Source organism: Schistocerca serialis, chromosome 9 (genome assembly GCF_023864345.2).
Source record: "Schistocerca serialis cubense isolate TAMUIC-IGC-003099 chromosome 9, iqSchSeri2.2, whole genome shotgun sequence".
Classification (NCBI taxonomy): Eukaryota; Metazoa; Arthropoda; class Insecta; order Orthoptera; family Acrididae; genus Schistocerca; species Schistocerca serialis.
The window spans coordinates 339,516,614-339,537,096 of NC_064646.1; the positions used below are offsets into that span (position 1 = coordinate 339,516,614).

Consider the following 20,483-nt stretch of genomic DNA (forward strand, 5'->3'; position numbering starts at 1 on the left):
TTAAAATATTTCGTTTTTGAGTTATTATGATGGAAAACTCTTCCAAATTTTCATGTCAGGAAGTGATAGGTATATCCAAAACATGCTCTACCGGGTTCTGCACATGCATTAACTCGTCAGACTGGCGCAAACTTTCAAACAACCCAAGGGGATATTTTGCAGATTTCCAGTTTAATAGAATCAGAATGATTTCTAAAGTCGCATAATAATTCTAAAAAGAATAAAAGGTTTGCGTTCTGGATTCTAGGACATCGAGTCTCCCCCACGCACACAGATACATAGAATACGATGCCTATCTGTGCGCTTTGGTGCACAAAGAGTTCGTCTTAACTAGAAATGCAGATTTACTTTACCTTCGCCTTACACGGTGCGTCTGTGCTATGGACTAAGTAGGAGTACTGCGTGGCCAGTGTGTGATGGGTTGAGCCGGGTGTGCGCCGGTGTGCAGCGAGTTCGTTTGGCAGCAGGTAGCAGGTAGGGCACCGGAAGTGGAGCAGCCGCGCTTCCGGCGGCAGCGGAGGTCACCGGGGCCGGCCGGCTGGCTGCCCGCGCCCGCCTGCTCTCTCACACTACGCCCGCGTACCTCTCATACGCACACGCGCACAACTTTTAGCCGCTTTCATTTTCTTTCGGTATACATTGCGAAGCAAGCCATTCTCTTTACATCCGATTCGCCCTGCGGGGAAGACATCAGTGGACGAGAGAGCGGGGCGCACTTGTAGATATTTCCGCCACCGCTCGGTTCAACTTGGGTTTGCATATCGTGTCGCAGAGCAGCGAAATTGTTGCTTATTCTGTGCATGCACAATGACATTTCGCCGCCACTGAATGTGAACAACAAGGAGAAGAAGTTTCAAAACCAAGCGCGACTGTCTGACTGACTGAAGTTGTAAAACTACCGTAGGGCCCGTAGACCAACAGAAGTAGACACAGCCTACGGTAGTTTTCCTAGTAGCTATGGTCAGTTAAAGTCATACCCGTAACACCTGTATGTTAGGTGTGCTGCATACGTATCGGACGTTAGCTCATAACGACCGCTTTCATTGCGTATGCGATCAGCGTCCTACTATATTCCCCCAAAAACTGTAAGAGGTGAAGTCTAGAAAGTGAGTGAGAATATATGAAGGTCCAGGTAACCTACGGTACATTTTTGTTCTGTACAGTTATCCTCCAGTCTGTTACTTAAGAATAAATAGTATTTGCAGCAAAACTAAAACTGTCAATGTTTAATTCAGGTTTTATTCGGCAATTGTTGATTTGTAACGTGAAACTGGGGGATGTTGTAGTAAAAATAACGAAAACAATATAGATTTTTCGTATACCGCTGTATAACGCAATTTCCTAAAAACAAACGTAAAATAAAAAATAAAAAACGCAGAAAATATAGAACATCGCATCAATACTTCGTCGAACTTATATAAAACATGTTTCTGTTGTTAATGAACAACTTTTGCATGTATCAATAACAACAGGAAACTCTTACCTTTGATCGCGACAAAAAACGTTCAATTGTTAGGAATGGAAACTGTACTTGCGTCAGAAGTAATTGCTTTGGTTACATAAAAGCGCAGAAGTTATGCTAACATCTAATTTTTTATTACTTATAAAATGCAATTTATATTCCGTAAGGTTATAAAATACGCAATGGAACAACACTGAATGACATGCGTTTCTAATTATGTTCAAGAAAACAACCAACCAAACAAAAACAAAAAAAGAAATAGAGAGAATTCGTCCGCTCCCATTTTATCTCCTACACATTTATTTCTGTTTCCTTCCTTATCATTTCTACCAATGTTAGCGGTAATCCTACCGTTTATGAAGTGTACCAAAACTACCTAACCATAGTTTTCCTAGAGCGCAACTCTAGTTATGACCCAAGAGTGTGGAGAGTAGCTCGCTACCTTGAAGGAGTGTTGGCAGAAGTACTGTAGAAACGTCACACGGAAGTTAAGGGACCCTCGCACCTACTGTTAACATGTGGAAATCATAACCGTCTGATGCTGAGTATCTTCGTACTGTAAATACTAGAAACATTCACGAACAGAGTATTTTCAAAATTAACAATACTTATTGAGCGTGTGGGGGCGAGTATTATCGGTCTGACGCTTTGCCGTTCTGTTATTCGCATTTTTCCAATTTGGTTTCTGTATAATATCTGCTAAGTTCAAGTGATTCAGACTTTCAATTTTTTTAAATGGGCATAGAAATTATGGCTTAATTTATTTACTAGCAGTGTTACAGAAACAACCCATGTCTAGGACGAGTATTAAAAAAGGGCTAGTATTAAAAAAGTGCTCGGTAATAGTGTTTGAAATTCAGTGTATTGTTATCAACAAACACACAAATGCGCCATGTGGTCAAAAATAGCGAAGTTACTCCTCCTACTTGTCGACTGGAAGTGCCTGTCTCATTGCCATATTCTGTATTTCTATTGTTTCTTCTATTATCATTAGTAAATAATTCCTGTTTGTTGTGGACGTGTTACAACAATGCAACTGTCGAAATTAAAGATAATTTATAATGAAGTACAGTTAACCAGTTGCGTTTATTTTCTCTGTGAAGACATTTCAAGTTGCCTGGCCTCTCATCTTCAGATGTTGTCAGTTATTTACGTGCCATTGACATTCAGTTCTTGAAATTTTATCTGGAGACTCTCTCTGTTTAGTTTCCATCTAAGAGCCAGCCACTTCAGTTTAGTCGCACTGCTCCGCAGGTCAAACAAACCTATGACCATTCGTACCGTCCTCTTTACATACAATCAATAACCCCTGCTAGTCCTATTTGGTAATGGTCCCACACACATGAGCAATATTCTAGGATGGATCGCACGAGTGATTTGCAAGCATTCTCGTTTATAGACTGATGCATATCTCCAATAGTCTCCCAATAAACCGATGTCTGCTACCTGCTTTACCCGCAACTAAGCCTATGTGATCGTTCCATTTTGTCTGAGTTGACAGATTCATGTTTTTTCGTTTTTTGAAGTGTATGATTTCAGATTTCTGAACATTTGAAGGAAGTTGCCAGTCTTTGCAACACTTTGAAATCTTATCGAGGTCTCACTGAATATTTATACAGTTTCGCTCAGACTGTCCTTTGCTCTAGATAACTGCATCATTGCGAAAAGCCTGAGATTACTACTAATGTTGTCCGCAAGATCATTAATATACAACATGAACAGCAAGGGGCCGAACACACTTCCCTGGGATACTCTCGAAGTTACTTCTACATCTGTCGATGACTCTCCATCCAAAATAACGTTGTAATGTTGTTGCTTAATTTGAGGTGTAAGCGGTGCTGATATTCAAGATATTAAAAGCGGGTTAAAAGCTGTGAGCTGTCTGGGGAAGTTAACCTTGCATTACTGAGCAACCGTTTCACCTGGTATCCAGTCTAGCTTACCAAATTGCCAACCAGACTAACATTAATTATAATCTTTTAATAGTCATATTGCAACCGATGATATATATATATATATATATATATATATATATATATATATATATATATATATATATATATATATATAAAAGAGAATTAAAATAAAAAGAAATAAATCAGTTTGTATTTAGAAATTTATTTTAACATTGATCATTGAAATTTCAGCATATTAAACTTGATTCATAACTAAACTGGTGCCTTATTTAGGATTGTGAAAATGTGAGTTTGTAATCTTACAGAACACATCAAATATGGAGCCAAGATTGGGAGACTGCATACAACACTGCATTCATAAAATAACACACAAAGAACGTTGAAACATACGCAAGAGGAAATTAACCACAACCAACCGATTCAATTTTCACCCAAAGAAGTTACGTTCGTAGCACAATCCTGTTCGTCATGTAATTACCACACACTGGTATACTAAATTCATATTAACTCTTTGTGAAATCTTCCCGAAAAGAATAGCTGAGGGCTACTTTGATGATTACACCACATGCTTCACGTGGTCAACTTGGTTTACATAAAGAGTGTAACTCCACAATAATTTTGATAATTAAAATAAATTAGATCGAAAAGCAATATACAAAAGAAAAACCTCGAACTGGTTACTATCGTCTTACTACTAACCTGATGGGTCAAATAATTGTATAAGCACGTGGTACTGGTTTCACAAAGTACACCCCACGTGGGTTGAACGTAAAGAAAAGTTGCTATATTGAAAAATACTGTCAGGACGAGACGTTATAATCTCACGCACATTCGCATTTAAGATTGATGAACTTAGTTAGAGTTACTGATCAACACGTGGTTCCACTTTACTCACAATGTAGTGACAAAGCAACTACCGGAATATATTCTGAACTTCACACTCGAATTACACTGCGTTGCAATTTAAGATAACATTATATATTTTAGAGCTAAACCTGAAATAAAGGTGATTAAATTTTCAGTTAGGCTGATCTTAAGAAATCGATTGTCCTACAGACTTAGCAGAACACGCGCTTAGCCGGAGATTTTACCACTTCAGACGCTCGCCGCGGACAGACTGCCGTGGTCCCTTCCTGAGGGTGGCTCACAAATACAAACGGAAGTGGCCAGAGGGGCAGCTTCCTATACCAACATGACAAGGGACGGACAGGACCATACTAAGAATGGAAACCTCTCTGCTTTTAGAAAGCGTAGCTACCTGTTCCGACGTTGGTCCTACTGTTCCCTAGCAGACAGGCTTGTCTGCTACCCTCAAGCATGCAACTAGAAATACATTTGCTCATTCATTCTCTCACACAGAAGGGAAGGGGGATGACAATATCTTATCATATACAGTATATAAAGCGGATGTAGGTTCCGTATGAGACTGTGTGACATGAATTACATATAAACTGTGTTTTAAAGTGTAGTAATGCGACAGCTCGTTCTTGTTTATGTGTAAAAGTAACACGTTCCACTACTCAGTCTCCTCCCAGGTAGTCAGAAACACCACAGTAAATTTAGAAGATGAATTTATGCCGTAAATGACAACATATTTAAGAAATTAACATGAAAGAAATCCAACAGAGACCTTTCAACGTTCTGCGTCCGCCGTACCGAGAAATCCTCCAATACAGTCACAAATTTCGTCTGATACACCATATGATCGTACTTTCCATAATAAGCTTAGGTGTGGTACTGTAAAATGTTTCCCGGTAATCGCAGATACTGCATCTTCCTGACTGCCTTGATCCATGGCTTTCACGATGTCGTGTGGGAAAAGTACGTGTTATGTTCCACACGACGTATATTTTCAAAATCCTTGTTAGTAGGCATGGAGGAGTCGTTCTGTTCGAGGTACCTCGTTATGTTTGAGCTCAGAATATGTTGGCATAATTTGTTGGCGTGGCGTGTCAGAAGAGATTAGTCCATAAACATTACGTCACAGACGCTATAGTTTTGACTTAATGCTCTAGGAGCGGTTTGTCTCGTCAGCTGACGAGTGGACCCGCAAGCTTAAACATGTGTGTCCAGTCAGGCCCGCGGCTCACCAAAGGTCGGCCGTGCCTGTTTCAGATTTTCACACTCGTTACCGGCTTCATCTGCACGAATCCACTTTGCTCCTCCATGTTTTCCCGTGTCGCCTATCACTCTTCCATTATGTTTTCGTGTGGGACTTTCTTTATCTCTTGGAAGCCAGCAAATTAATTTCCTTTGCCAAAATACAATCCATTGGCCTGACTACAGAGTCCACCTCCTTACATTTCATGTTCATTACAGTCACAATTATGTCTTCCTATTTCAGTCTTTTACCTGATCCAATTTTTTTTTTAATTTTCTGTCTGTCGATCGTTCATTAAACAACTTTAGTTTCTTAATGTTCACACTCTGGATGAAAAATAATAGCACTGCGACTGCTGGAAAAATAAAGAAGGAAGACTCGAGTTCAACGTTCCTAGAGACGGTGGACAAGGATGTTGCAAGAAATTGGTACCGTCCTTCCTGAAGGAACCATTCCAGAATCGCAGATTGCGAGAGATGGCGTACGTGAAATTTGTTGACGCATCAAAACTTCTTACGGACGGTGTCTTGAACTAGAGATTCTGTTCTCGAGGACAGGGATTTTCCGTACGGACTGAGATTGTAAATATGGAAACCCGGATGTCAGGAACTTTATTGTAACTGTGTATTTAATTTTCGAGTGTTACCTTTATTTTTCCCGGGTTCGATTCCCGGCGGAGTCAGGGATTTTCTCTGCCTCGTGATGGCTGGGTGTTGTGTGCTGTCCTTAGGTTAGTTAGGTTTAAGTAGTTCTAAGTTCTAGGGGACTGATGACCATCAATGTTAAGTCCCATAGTGCTCAGAGCCATTTGAACCATTTTTTGAACCTTTATTTTGAGCGATGTTTCTGGGCAGAGATGTAATGAGTGTGGAGAACTTTTTTTACGTGAAACTTAATGCTTGTGGAACGTGAACGAAACAGATCACACTGTGTCCATGTACGTATTTCAACAGCTTGCATTTGTTGAGATTGGAATGTAGCGTGTTGTTGGTTGAAGCAACAGCGCCGCAGCGTCCGAGCCCTCCAGCTAAAGCTGGACGCAAGTCACGGCGCTGCTGCTGCATTCCAGGAAAACACCGCACTTAACTCTCGGCCGACTTCCTTTTCTGACCCATTAACGTACTTGTCGCTAATGGGAGTGAAAACTCGGCTTTAGCTGCTGCACACCTCTCATTTGACATGCCGTTACGTCCGTACTTCAGCGCCAATAATTGCACCAGAATCGTCATCGCTTTTTACCTCTTGAGAACGTGTATACCTGTGCTTTAGCTGGTGTGTAATGGCGACAAGAATTATATAGTTCAAAATGGTTCAAATGGCTCTGAGCACTATGCGACTTAACTTCTGAGGTCATCAGTCGCCTAGAACTTAGAACTAATTAAACCTAACTAACCTAAGGACATCACACACATCCATGCTCGAGGCAGGATTCGAACCTGCGACCGCAGTGGTCACGCGGTTCCAGACTGAAGCGCCTTTAACCGCACGGCCACACCGGCCGGCCAGAATTATATAGTACTTAACCCTAGTCTCTTAGGCCATTGGCCACATTATGGCATCTAGTATTGTCCCTATGACGTGATCTATACATGTTTCTCCACTTACTTCCGTCATTATTTAAAACTATTTCACGTTGTTAAAACATCAATGATTTACCTCCAGAGCTTTAGCTTGGTGGGGTGACACTATCCTTTCCATAGTTACTTTAATATTCAAGATAATATTTTGATCGCAACCAAACGGATTGTTTGAAAAGACGTAGTACTTGCTCGGAAAAGGAAACGACTTGGCATTCATCTGGAATGGCTAAGATAAATTATGACGTTCAAGTGGATATTTCAATCGCGTTCACTTCAAGTAGCTTCGATTTCTTGAATGCTGTGCCATCTTATTCGGAATAGTTTTGGGTGGCGGAGAAACCCTAATACAGTGGCGGTGTGACAACAGATTTCATCTGACTTAATCAGGGAGACAAAACAACAGTGGTCTTAGATTCCTGTTGTCCGCAACGGAACTAACTTCATTGTGCGGTTTCTCTTGCTGTCATTCTAGTAAAGACAGCCAGCGTTGTAGGAAACCCTTCACGTTGTTTTAATTTTAATATTAATTTTAATTTTAATAATTAACAGCCTCAGTTACACTGTTTGCCTAGAATTTACCTAGGTTTCAGTCGGGATAACCCGACGTTCTTCAGAATAACAGTAACTACCGTCTTTCCATAGTGGAAAGTTGAAGATATTTACCTTCACGTTTCTTTGTCAAAAACTATCTCCATAGGAACCGCTGATTCAAATTATTCTGTGTCTTTTGGCCTCCAGTGCTTCTCACTGGAAGATTAAATGTGGTGTGGTTTCATCCCCCAAATCACATGGTCTATACTCAGGGGCTCCTTTCTCTACACCTATCGTGTGGAGGTGTTTAGAAAGTTCCCGTGGCCAGCCAGTAGTTAGATGTACCACAGGTATAATCCGCTTCCTGTTCAGGCCCAAGACTACAGAACTACAATTGAACACGGCTTTGGCCTCATTAGCTCGCCGTGTTTCTGTTTCTGTAATATAGATCAACATTCTACGTGCTGTCTGCTGATCCAGCTACGTAGTTTAGAGTTTAGCATCGGTTTAGCAGTGGTAAGGGCATATTCCGCTCCATCGAATGGAGTCATCACCCCAGTCTGGGCAGCCTACGTGCTTGCCCGTTCCCACAAATTCCCGAGTGACAAGGCAGCCACATAAGTTCTACCCTAGTCTAAGCCTCACCAGGGATTCATCGCACGGAAACAGATAGTAGACTACATTCTCCAGGGTTTTTTAGCGGCTGTACCTCCATGTAGCATCTTTGGGAAGTTGTGCGTGATCTGAAACTTTGCATTAACAGAACACCTGCTATGTACGTCTCAACAAAAAAATTGTTCACAAAGCAAGTTGCGGAAGTCGCTAAATGATATAGGTCGCGCCCCGACAGGAAACAAAAGGACGCGGCAGTCTGAGTGGAGTGGGCTGCCAGAGAGAAACGGTGCCGCGATTGACAGTTGGGCGGCAGCGCGGACAGACGGCCACCAGCTGCCGTTGATTCCCTCGCCTCGAGCGCAGAGCGCGGCCCCACGGCCACGCGGCGCTGTGCAGTGCGATAGGTTGCGGCGCGATAAGCCGCTATCTGCGGTCGGCCGCCGCATCTGCCGGCTCCCGCCTCCAAACAGACTGCCCAGAACTGCTCCACACTCAACAGATATCGCAGACAGTGCAACTACGTCGGTGTTGACAAACTGGGATCACACCTGTAACTTCAGCTGCTCTCCTTGTCTTGTTGCCTTTCTTTTTTCCAGTACTCTTCCATTTTCTTCCTTCTACCCATTGTGTTCCCGTTTCTATTATCACTAGCGAACACGGTAATGCTTATCAATTATTAAATATGTGTGGGAATTCGATGAATGTCTCCTTCTCCGCCCTATCTCTATCCATCTCCTTCTTCTCACCTCCTCTCCCTCACCCCCCCCTCTCTCTCTCTCTCTCTCTCTCTCTCTCTCTCTCTCTCTCTCTCTCTCTCTCTCCATATTCTCCTCATCCCCCATCTCTTCCATCCCTTTCCTCTCTCTGACCTTGGGTCTTCTTTACTGTTATTGCAAACGAAATGGTACTTAAATTCGCTTAAAATTAATGGCTAAATAGTTTGGGATCGCTAGTATAAGTTACACAGTATGAGAGAGATCTCTCCAGCTGCTACAGCTGGTAGCTTCAATGAAAGTATTTAGCGTATAGGCGGTGTGTATTCTTTCGCACAAACAGTTTCTATCCCGCAGCCATTATAAATCAGTCGAAACGCAGAAGAATTAATAACATTAGCTGCCAGTGAGCATCGATTTAAATCAATGGAGGAAGTTGAAAATTTGTGCCGGACGGGAATTCAAAGCAAGGGCTCATCCATACTAGGTAGAAGCGCTGATCACAACGCCACCCAGACACAGTAGGCTTCGCAACTGCACGGAATACCCTAGCACACCTCCTGCAGAGCCAAATACTCAACTTACCCACACACTAGTAATGTAGTGCACCTTGCCCAGTATCCTCATTGCTCGCGATATTTCGCCGATTCCCATGCGGCTTGGAGTGTGGTGTGCATCCGCACTCAAGGGATCAATTCGTTGTCCTCTCCTCAGCCTAAAATTTTTCAACTTTCTCCCCTGATTTAAATCAGCACCCACTGGCAGGTAATGTATTAATGCCTTCGTGTACTGATTGATTCATAATGGCTGCGGGATCGAAAGTGTCTGTCTTTTTTGGGACGCTTCCGTATTTTGTATATGTATATAATTATGTATAATTAAGATGAGGACGAAAAGTTATCAGTGTTGTCTATGCTCGAACTTTCACGGAAATCGGCGAAATGCCGTGAGTAATGAGGACAATGTGCAAGCGGCACTACATTAGAAGAAGGGAAGTTGGTTCAAATGGCTCTAAGCACTATGGGACTTAACAAAAAAATTGTTCAAATGGCTCTGACGACTATGGTAACATCTATGGTCATCAGTCCCCTAGAACTTAGAACTACTTAAACCTAACTAACCTAAGGACATCACACAATACCCAGTCATCACGAGGCAGAGAAAATCCCTGACCCCGCCGGGAATCGAACCCGGGAGGGACTTAACATCTTAGGTCATCAGACCCTAGACTTAGAACTACTCAAACCCAACTGACCTAAGGACATCACACACGTCCATGCCCGAGGCAGGATTCGATCCTGAGACCGTAGCAGCATCGCGATTCAGGATGAAGCGCCTAGAACCGCTCGGCCACAGCGGCCGGCAGGGAAGTTGGGTCTGATAAGAAGTATGCTATGGTACTGCGTGCAATTGCGATGGCCACTGTGTCCGGATGGCGCAGTGGTCAGTGCATGAGACCTGAGTTAGAGTCCCAGTCCAGCACAGATTATCAACTTCCTCATTGATTTAAATCGATGCACACTGCAGCTAATCTCATTAATTCCTATGTGTTAAGTATTAACGTAGTTGTAAACTGCGAACAGGATTACAGAGTTAGCTATAAAGAAATTGTTTCTGTTTTTTGTTACATCTCACTGCGACGAAGAAAACAAAACAGCACAGTGTTGTGTATACAATTTTTGTGTAAAATTGTACGTGAGGAGAAAACATACAGTATATATGAGAAGCGATTTGTCTAATAGCTTAACTGCCCTTCTGTAGTAGTTAAAGCCAACTAGGAGAAAGAAAATCGAAACCGCACATTTTCCCAGCACAGCAATGTATTTTATTTCTCGCAGTCGGTTTTAACATAAAATTGTATATTAGATTTCTTATTCAGTGATGCTGTATTGCAACATATCACCCCGAACTACAAGTCTATGATCGCGACTGACTGCTACGATCGCCAATGGAGAAAATGGAGCCAGCTGGCACGTAGGAAGGTATTGCCTTGCATGAAGCCGGCCGCTGTGGCCGAGCGGCACTACAAGTCTATGATCGCGACTGACTGCTACGATCGCCAATGGAGAAAATGGAGCCAGCTGGCACGTAGGAAGGCATTGCCTTGCATGAAGCCGGCCGCTGTGGCCGAGCGGCTTTAGGCGCTTCAGTCCGGAACCGTGCGACCGCTACGGTCGCAGGCTCGAATCCTGCCTCGCGCATGGATGTTGATGTCCCTAGGTTAGCTAGGCTTAAGCAGTTCTATGTCTAGAGGACTGATGACCTCAGATGTTAAGTCCCATAGTGTTCAGAGCCATTTTGAATCTTGTATGAATAGATGGTCTAATGTCACAATAGATGACGATTTCGGACACGGATTTCTATCCGCTATTTATTTTTCTCCTGAAAACGTCTAAAATCATATCTTTCTGTCTGCAAAGAAGGATCATTTTCGGATTTCTATCCGCTATTTATTTTTCTCCTGAAAACGTCTAAAATCATATCTTTCTGTCTGCAAAGAAGGATCATTTTCGAGGTTTAAAAACATACGATTATTGTGATTGTTTACTTCGCTACCTTCACTGGATACTGGTTTTTGGCACGACTGTAAGCAGTGTCACCCGCAGACAGACAAATATAAAAACTACAGTATTTCTTCTCCGGATGTAGATGGCAGTTGTTATTTGTCATTAAAGCAAGGTGAGTCACGATGAACAGAAGACACACTGAATTGGTACGTGCGACGTACAGAGAAAAGATGGGAGAAGATATAACGTCCCGTACAGCTACCAACCAGAAAAAGGAAAGTCTGGCTAGATGTAGATGCAAGCGGCTGTGAAGTGCTTGGCAGAGGATGCTTCCCTTTCGGGTATGGACTAAATAAATCCCTCTAAATTAGTCCAGTTTTGTGTTCGCGCTCGTGATACTGTTCTTGAAACTATGAACGCTCGTGATACTGTTCTTGAAACTATGAACGCAGCCTTTCACCGTCTATGTGACGTCTCTCTGGAAGTACCTGTCAGTTCGGGATTTCCAGCATTTCCGCGAGGCTCTCCCGTGAGTCAAATACACGTATGACCATTTGTGCTGTCCTTTCTGTATACGCTCACTATACCCTGTTGATCCTAGTTGGTACGCATCTCACACACACACACACACACACACACACACACACACACACACTGTAGTAGTCAGTTTCACCACTGTCGAATAATATTTTAATGATGGAACGAGTATGTTGCTCTTAACGAGAGCCTCGCTATGCAGCCGTCGTTTCGTGTCCGTTAATGGTCTCCTTGGTCTCTGGCGTAAAACAAAGACGACAAAATCATTGTCAGACAAAAGAAATTTCAAGAGAGACAGAAATCATAATGTGTCATGTACGCGGGGGCGAGAAAGCAATAGCAACGCTGTGGCGGGAATTGGCGGAATATGAAAATAACACCTCATTTGAAGAGAGTAAGCGTACGCGGAGAACGGTAGCCGTGCCGTGCCGCGCAGCCCAGCCCCACCAACCCCTGACCGCTTCTGTGTCGCTCTCATTCTGTCACCCAAATACTGGGTCGATCTATACGAGCGCACCTCGGTCGGCCCGGGCCGGGCGCCCGCAGCCACGCGCACGTTGGCAACCCTGGGCCAGACGGACAGAGGAATGCCGCGCCTCTGACGTCAGCACGACCTTGTGGCTGTGCCGTCTGCCCGCCAGAGGTCTCCTGCGCGGCGCGGCGCGGCGCGGCGGGCTACGTTGCGGCTGGCCGCACGGTAAGCCACGTCGACTTCCGCGAGGCCGGCGCCCGGTGCGCGCGCACCCGGCGCTTCGCGTAGGCCTACCGAGCGAGGCGAGCCGGTCCGTCTTCACAGTTTCCTCGCTTCCCGTTCAAGAAATAGTGCCAGAAGTGCTCGATTACTTGCCGTCTTCATAGAACTAAATTTTATGCCTGCAGCGTAATAACGATGTTACAGTATCCCAAGAAACAAAAATACCTCTAGTCCATGCGCCGTCACCGTACGATCTGAATGGCTCTATCGACAAACGGAAGTACGCATGTTCCAAGTTAACCTACGGGGAAGAGCGACGTCTGTGCATGTTATTCTCGTTCTTTTTGCGTAAGTGAAGGGAGCAAAGGCTTAAGAAATTTCTTCTACGTGTGATCTTGCTGTTTGCTACCTCTGCTTCTGCGATACAGATGAACGTTCTTGTTCTTTCAAAATAAACACCAAGCAGTGTTCGTGTAGTCCACGCTTATGACAACCTCGGATAGTGTTAACCGCTGCCTTTGACGTCACGTCAAGTTTACTGTCACGTGAACTAAGAATCATACCGATGTTCTTCGCACTAAGAGGATTTGAGAAATTACATCTTATGGGAATGTGAAGGGCAACAGCGATTAGTCGACCGAAATCCCTGTCTGGACGCTTATCTAATTTCTTTCGGAATTCTAGGTTGATATGTACCGTAAAGTTCTCTTTTGAACAGTTGTAAAATCTTCCATATTGGTTTCAATTCCTGGAACACCTGCTTCATCAACATGACATAAAAACCAACGTGCAGTTGTCAGTTTAATATGAGTGTCCGTAACTCACAAACTTGTGCAGTTGGTCCAGCAGATCTTTACGCGAAATATCAGAGTGGTCCCTAAGCCACAATTATTGGTTATGTTCGTGTTGATGTTCGCCCTATTAAAAATACCTGGTTTCGCTACACCCTTATCAATAAAGGGCAGCTCACAGACACGAATCTGGATAGTGACAGTGGGGTAGCCGCACGCTGAAACTCGATGAAATTGTTGTTAGGCTACCTGTGTTTCTGTTGAGTAGGGACACTGTAGTGCCGCTACGGCGTCTTGCGTTACGTCTTACGGCAGTTCACTCGATACACACCGAGGTACTGACGACCCTTCAACGCGCGCAGCTGTCGCCGAACGTACGAGTCATGTTGGATAGTTGTCGGTCCGGTCATTAGCAAGAGCATCTTTTTGTTGGCGAATTTAGCAGTTTATTTAGAGAAGAAAAACGTAAAGTATACGAAAAAAGAGCTGTAGAGGGAGCAGCAACAGCAGAAGTGGCGGTGGGCAGAAATCGGCGAGTGTTTGTCTAAGGGCAGACGCCGCCCCCTGGAGCTGGAGTAAACACAGCGACGCAAATAGCGAGGCGGCCCGGGGGGCAGGGCGGGAAACCTGCCCTCTCTCTGTCTGCTCATTTCTCCTCTATCAGTCGCCAAGGGACGCACCACAATCTTCGTTACCCCTGATTCAATATTCTTCCGTTCACGCTGCAGGTTAATTCGTCAGTGCTACAGTACTTTCGCACTCCATTCTCTAATGCGTACCGTAGAGGCTCAGTGGGACTAAACACTTGCAGCGAGTGCTCTACATCAGCGAAGCACCGCCGAATACAGCTTATGTCGTTATTTTCGACTTCCTTGATCTCCGCAACTCCTTTTACCTACTGAACATCCTAACTTCTCAGCTTCTACCTGCACAACGTTTGAATTCCGCAACTTTTACCTACGCGACATCCGAACTCCATGACTTGCCCAAACTGAAACTCCACAACTAGCAGGACACTTGTGAAAATGTAAATGTCGTATGGAATTTTTGGTTCGGATATCCCACGGAATGGGTTCAGCGGACTGTCATTTTCTTCTCTTGGTAACTCTCCTAAGCACGTCAGTATTCCATGTTGCAGCAGTGTAACCATGTTAACCCAAAGAGGCCTAAAAACATGAAGGCGACCTCTTAGCTGAAGTGCAAGTTGCAGAAATCGGGTAGGGGAAATGGAGTGCTCTTCCTCGACCTTTTCTGTATTGCGGAGTTCGTGTCCGTCCGCTATGTTGTACGAGTAGTAGTTGCCCCGAAGTACTTTTCATCATACTCTTCTGGCACTGGAAACGCTTCGTCTTTTCTCTGTAAACACGAATTCCTTCATACCCATGCAGACATACATCCCCAATCGTGACCTCACAACCTCCATTCTTCATTATGTTTTGCACATATTGTTCATCATACGCTGGGCTGTCACCAACGATATTGACATTCATCAGTAAACAAAACTGTGTTCCAGAAACTAATGTAACTCTCTGTTTATTCCTTTGCAAATCCTTCCGACAGTTCGTAACTTTCAAATATTCTTGTATATCGGCCGTGACTGAAAATATTACGTTTTCTGCTGTTTCTTAATGTAAGCTGGAGTACCGGCACTCTCTGGCTGATAGTTCCGGAGACCGACTGTTTGTTCCACCGTTTTAGAGGATGAACGCAGATCGCAGTCTCGTCACACAGCGACTTCTTCGTAATAAACGTACTACATCATTCCATGAGGTCATATTACATTCCGTCTTTCGCCGACGGTCGCTTCTTCAGTTTTCGTGAACATACTCGCAACACGAAGCGACAGTCACGCTTTCCACACACTGCTCTACATTGAGGTTTATCTCTGAGTGACTATTCTTCGCAGAAAATCTCACTTGCGGGTATATTTTTTCAGAACATAATGCATTTCTCTACTTGAAATAGTTTAATTTGAGACTGCTATTCCTTGTTTTCCAAAGTGCCTTAGCGTCATTACGCTGAATTGAGGCCTATTCTGCATGATTCCTATTTGTATCTACTCATTCTGTGTTAATATCCCGTAATTATTTTACTTGCGTCTGTGTTGAACACCTGTGTTGTCACTGTGTATTCAACAAGCGTATCACCCGGCCGACACAATTTGTTCAGTTTCCTTGTCACTTCTCTCGTTTTTGTGACAACTTCACACAACCCAAATATTAACACGTATGATTCGCTTACTCCTTGCAGGAACTTACAGAAAACACTATATTACGATTGCTAATATATTATGAGCTCAAATACATTGAGGAGTAGCCATCACGTTGCCGCAGCGTATGAGGCGTTGGGCTCATATACCTGGAGATCTGGGTTCAAACGACGTCCTGTCACTCCATATTTGTGTGTTTAGTGGTTCGTTCGTTTGAAGCGAATGCGGAGAAGCATGGCGACGGAAATAAGGCGACCTTCTCCACCTCAATTGATCAATAGTGCGTGTGTGTGTGCGTGTGTGTGTGTGTGTGTGTGTGTGGAGAGATTAGAGAGAGAGAGAGAGAGAGAGAGAGAGAGAGAGAGAGAGATCTCGCAGTATGCTTTAGATTCTAAATACCTACATTTTAGCTATTTTGAAAGTACGATACGGATGAACTTGCGCTATAAACTAAAAAAGAGTGTATTATTTTCATTCGGCGCGATTAGTTATGCCTTGTCACAGAAAAAAAGTATTATGCTCCATTGGTCGCAGGAAATTGGAACAGCCTGCTCGAGCGACGGCCTGCGCTGCCGTGACACGGCCATTAAGCTATCTGTTGTCTGCCTGTCTAGACACAGCGTCGTTTCCGAGGCCACGAAGCGCATTCACTATGTTTACGTCTTGTCTACATGACATCACTCTCTCTTAACTCTGCTCTGTAATTGTAAAAATAGATACGGACATGTGGTACTCTTTTCCACGAAGGTACACCTGAAAAGTATCTCAAGAAAGAGAATTATATTTTCTCGTTTTGCTTTTTCGTTTAATATATATCCATCGTGTGCGTAAGCGGGCACGTACTTTGGCCAGAACGAGCGAGGTCTGAAGTCCTTCCAGAACTCTCTTCATCCTACATTCTCGTTCTGCATGTTCGCCTTCAGGAGCGATAAACATTTTGCTTTTTCATTTATGTCACAATACGAATGTCAGCGACTGAAGTTATGCTTACATATCACGAGTTTGAAGGTGTTCCAGCACGTGATATATAGTGAAGTTAATCAAGTGGAGCGCATAACTGCAGGACGAAAGGTATAAACAACTTTCCCATGTTGCCCGTTATCCTTGGAAGCAATGTAACGCACCTAAAGACGGAAACGACTGAGATTAATGTTACACGTTCTCTGGCACACATTGAACTCGGAAGCATGTTTCCCCATCGAGCTCATTAGTACGTTTTCGTTTTGATCTTTCAACACATTTTCGTCCAAGTTGCTTCGGTGGGCGTCCTGATATTCTGATTTTATTCATTCGTAACACCTGGTACTGCCAAATTCGTTTACGTCGTTCAGTTAACAATAGGAAAAACTCGTCCGTTTTTATTATAAAACCTTTCTCTGATAATCCAGTCGAGAACACTCTTTGCAGTATCCTAGATGTTATCACTTTTTCGAAGTCCACAGCTATACGCATGCTTTTAATATTGCCTTGTGGATCACAGCTCAAATTCAGACTTTCGACTTGGCGCTACGTCGGCGGCGCGTGTCCCTATGAGTCTGCTAAAGCAGTGACAGAACTTCTCAATTGGCCTTAGGAAGCTAAGCGGGCCCGCTTCCAGATATTTCCATTAATTAAAAAAGTGGAGTGGTTATCGGAAACTGAGCCCGAGACTTCTTAGTCACAAACAATTCACCGTGGAATTGAAAACATTTATAAATAATTTTCACCAAGTCCTCTCATTGGTTCAACTAATCTCTTACAATTGTAGGAGCAGTGTTTCAGTATCATTTAACATCGCACGTGATTCGCTGGTTCTTAAGTTAAAATAGGCAGATAGCTGTACTGCTACGAAATGAGTATTTATTTCATATCTGATGTGATCTTTTCCAAAAAACATGAATGACAAAGTGCTGTCAGGAGTTACCTTCCATTTTGCAACCGCTCAGTAGTGTGTAGTTTCAATTTTCTATCTCGTTCCGCAGCTCTCCAGTGTCTGACATAGGCGAATTACACAAGAGACCGCGCTGCTATGTATTTCGACTCTCTGCAATTTTAACCAGGGCCAAGACAGAAATCAAATAACCTTAATGGTCTTGACGGAAGCCCACTTCCAAATCAGTGCAAATAAAAGTAACGCCCTCGCTAAGCAAGAACCTGCAAACGGAACTCCAAAATGGGAGAAATTCACAGCACAAATGATTTGATGCCCATATTCAGAAAGCAGCTAACAGAAACCTGGCAAAACGAATGATAAAAACACCTAAAATCAAAGGTAATCGTTATGCTTTAATTCATCCAATAATTCCACCATACCATAGTTTCATAAGGCAAACACTTAATGAAGCTTCTCAGGAGCTATTGCAGGACTGACGTTTAATCACTGGAACTACAACAAACACGTTAGTTGGTTCAACATTGGTGCAAGAGCCCTGTTGTTTAATGCGAGGAAGATGATTCAACCCGAATGTTTCTACAATGTTATAAAAATCTGGAACACATAAAAATACTTGAAAGTAATCTGGGGCAAGTTGGCCATAATTTTCCAACTAGTCAGAAAACTTTTGGCTTCTAATGATGTAGTCACATGTAGACTCCTGTACGAAGTTCTAAGCAATGCAAACAACTCGCAATAGGAAACTGAGCTATTAAACTAAAAAAAATTAATGTTTCGTGCCTTCAACTTTTATAACACCTTTACAAAGAGAACCAAAATACACGTTCCTGTCATTTTAGGCATGTTTAAACTTTGTATTTGAAGAAGACGGATGGAAAGAATCTGTGCTATAGAAAGAGAGAATTTCAGCAATTTATACCGCACTTCCACTTGGACTACTCTGTGCACCCCATACCATATCCACTCATAACGTTAAACATACTATGCTAAAATTTATACTTTTATGAAGCTTGTAACTTTGTACCTGGACGTCCATTGTAATATTGTATAGTTTCGATTACCGTTAAAAACTACAGATTAACAAAATCAGTTGTCACATGGCTTTAGGGATGCCAAATAAATAAAATTATTACTTTGGACTTTCTGTATGGCTGTGTTAGTTGTCAGAAAGTTATCTAAAACATACCCCATGTATGACACATTTTGAAGTACCTTCCATGTCTGCTAGACTCTCACAGACATGCTGAATAGCTAAGAACACTATCAGAGGAGCCGAAGTCACAGGTCTGCAGCTATCGAGTTTTCGAAATAATGGTGTTATTACCATGGCGTAGATATTATTTTCTCCATCCCTTGTAAGCTTTATGCAAACTTTACTTGGCGCTGTTCTCGATAGAGACGCCTTTAGCAGGTGGTGGTCGGTGCCGTAAATTGGCCCCGAGACTGGTGCGTGCCAAGCTGACGGCGCATTCGTCTCCACGGAGACCCGCAGTGCGAAACAAAACACGGCCTGCTAACGTCACAATGGCCCGACCTGAGCTACAGCAGGCGAAAAGGAAACACACCTAACCAAGCTGGCGTCAGCCGTAGGTTCAGTAAGAGAAAGACTGTTAGCATAGTGCGTTTTCTGAATGGCCGAATGGCGGTGAGACTCAAGCCCAGTAGAGTGTTTCGTTAATATTAAAATGCACACAGCATAATGTAATGTTTTCTTTGTGACTGGTATCGGCGTTGTGAACTTTTCTGCTTATAAACAGCAATGAATAACGGTAATCTCTTGTTGCAGCATTTTAAAATAACGGCGATAACGAATGAGTTTAGGAACGGCGAGCAAAGTCGTTTCCCCGTTGCAGGACTGAATTAGACTGATGTATATGTTCGAGCCAGAACTAAATTGCTGCAAGCGAATGCTAGATTATTGAATGGATGTTTCATTCTGCAGTGACGTGTATGCTGCAGCGAAACGCCGTAAAAAATTAAAACTGTGTGTCGAGTGAGCCTGAAAGTTTGATCATACCTCTGAGGCGGGATTGATGGGGTGGGTGGTTCCTTCACCCCGCTAGTGCCCCATCTATAATAATCTCGTTGTCGATGAGAAGTTAAAGTTGACTTTCATTCCTTTGACACATTTTTTTAACAGATGGGCTAATTGATAATTTATTTTAATGAAGCGTCTCAAAATGCCTGTTTTCGGTGTTTCGCAGTACATACGTTGCCCAAGCGTAAGCAAGTGGCGGAGTTATTCTTCTTCTTATTATTATTACTTTAATTGGCTTTTAGCCTTAAGGCCATTCAGCCATTTCTGTGCCGAAAGATGGTTAGCGTGCGTTAAACCTGAACCTGAGTTTCTAGCAGTTATGATTCTAGTGCTACAGCCCTGAAAATATTCCCTATCGTGTACAAAATTTTGACTCGGGAATGAACAACAACGCAATCTGAATAAAGTTAATCAAAATTTATGTAGTAATCACACTTTCATAGAGCAAGGGAATATATGAAGGGATCTTTAATGCGTGTTAAAGTAACGGAAAATTATAACTAAGATGCTCAACGAATCTAACTCAACCTATAAGTGTAGCTGCTTATCCTCTTGTATAGGAAACGAATGCAATGCAGATGCCAACTGCACATGCCTAACACCAAACAGCAAGTAGCATGAGCCGTAATAGAGCCAACTCTATTTATTCAGTACTGCAGCACCCGTTCCGAAATCCTCTGCAGCTCACACCTATTCTATACTGGCTGAAAGCTGTTCACGAAGAAGAAAATATTATAACTACTGGCAGCAGTTTATGATAAAATTAATTCTGCTGAAGACACCTTATTTTCAATAAACAGCGCTCCTATCGGCTTCTGGCGCTATTAAAGGATAAACGAGCGTATGTAGATAGAAAATAAAAAAAAAATCAGGAAGGAAATGGTTACGGAGAAACTAGAGATTAATTCTAATAATA

The 20,483-nt window shown here is 43.0% G+C and overlaps 1 protein-coding gene across 1 annotated transcript in view; it reads left to right on the forward strand.

Annotated features, from left to right (window-relative positions):
* The window catches only part of LOC126419604 (uncharacterized), a 1,338,018-nt gene that overhangs the window by 976,998 nt on the left and 340,537 nt on the right, over positions 1–20,483 (forward strand). The window lies entirely within an intron of this gene.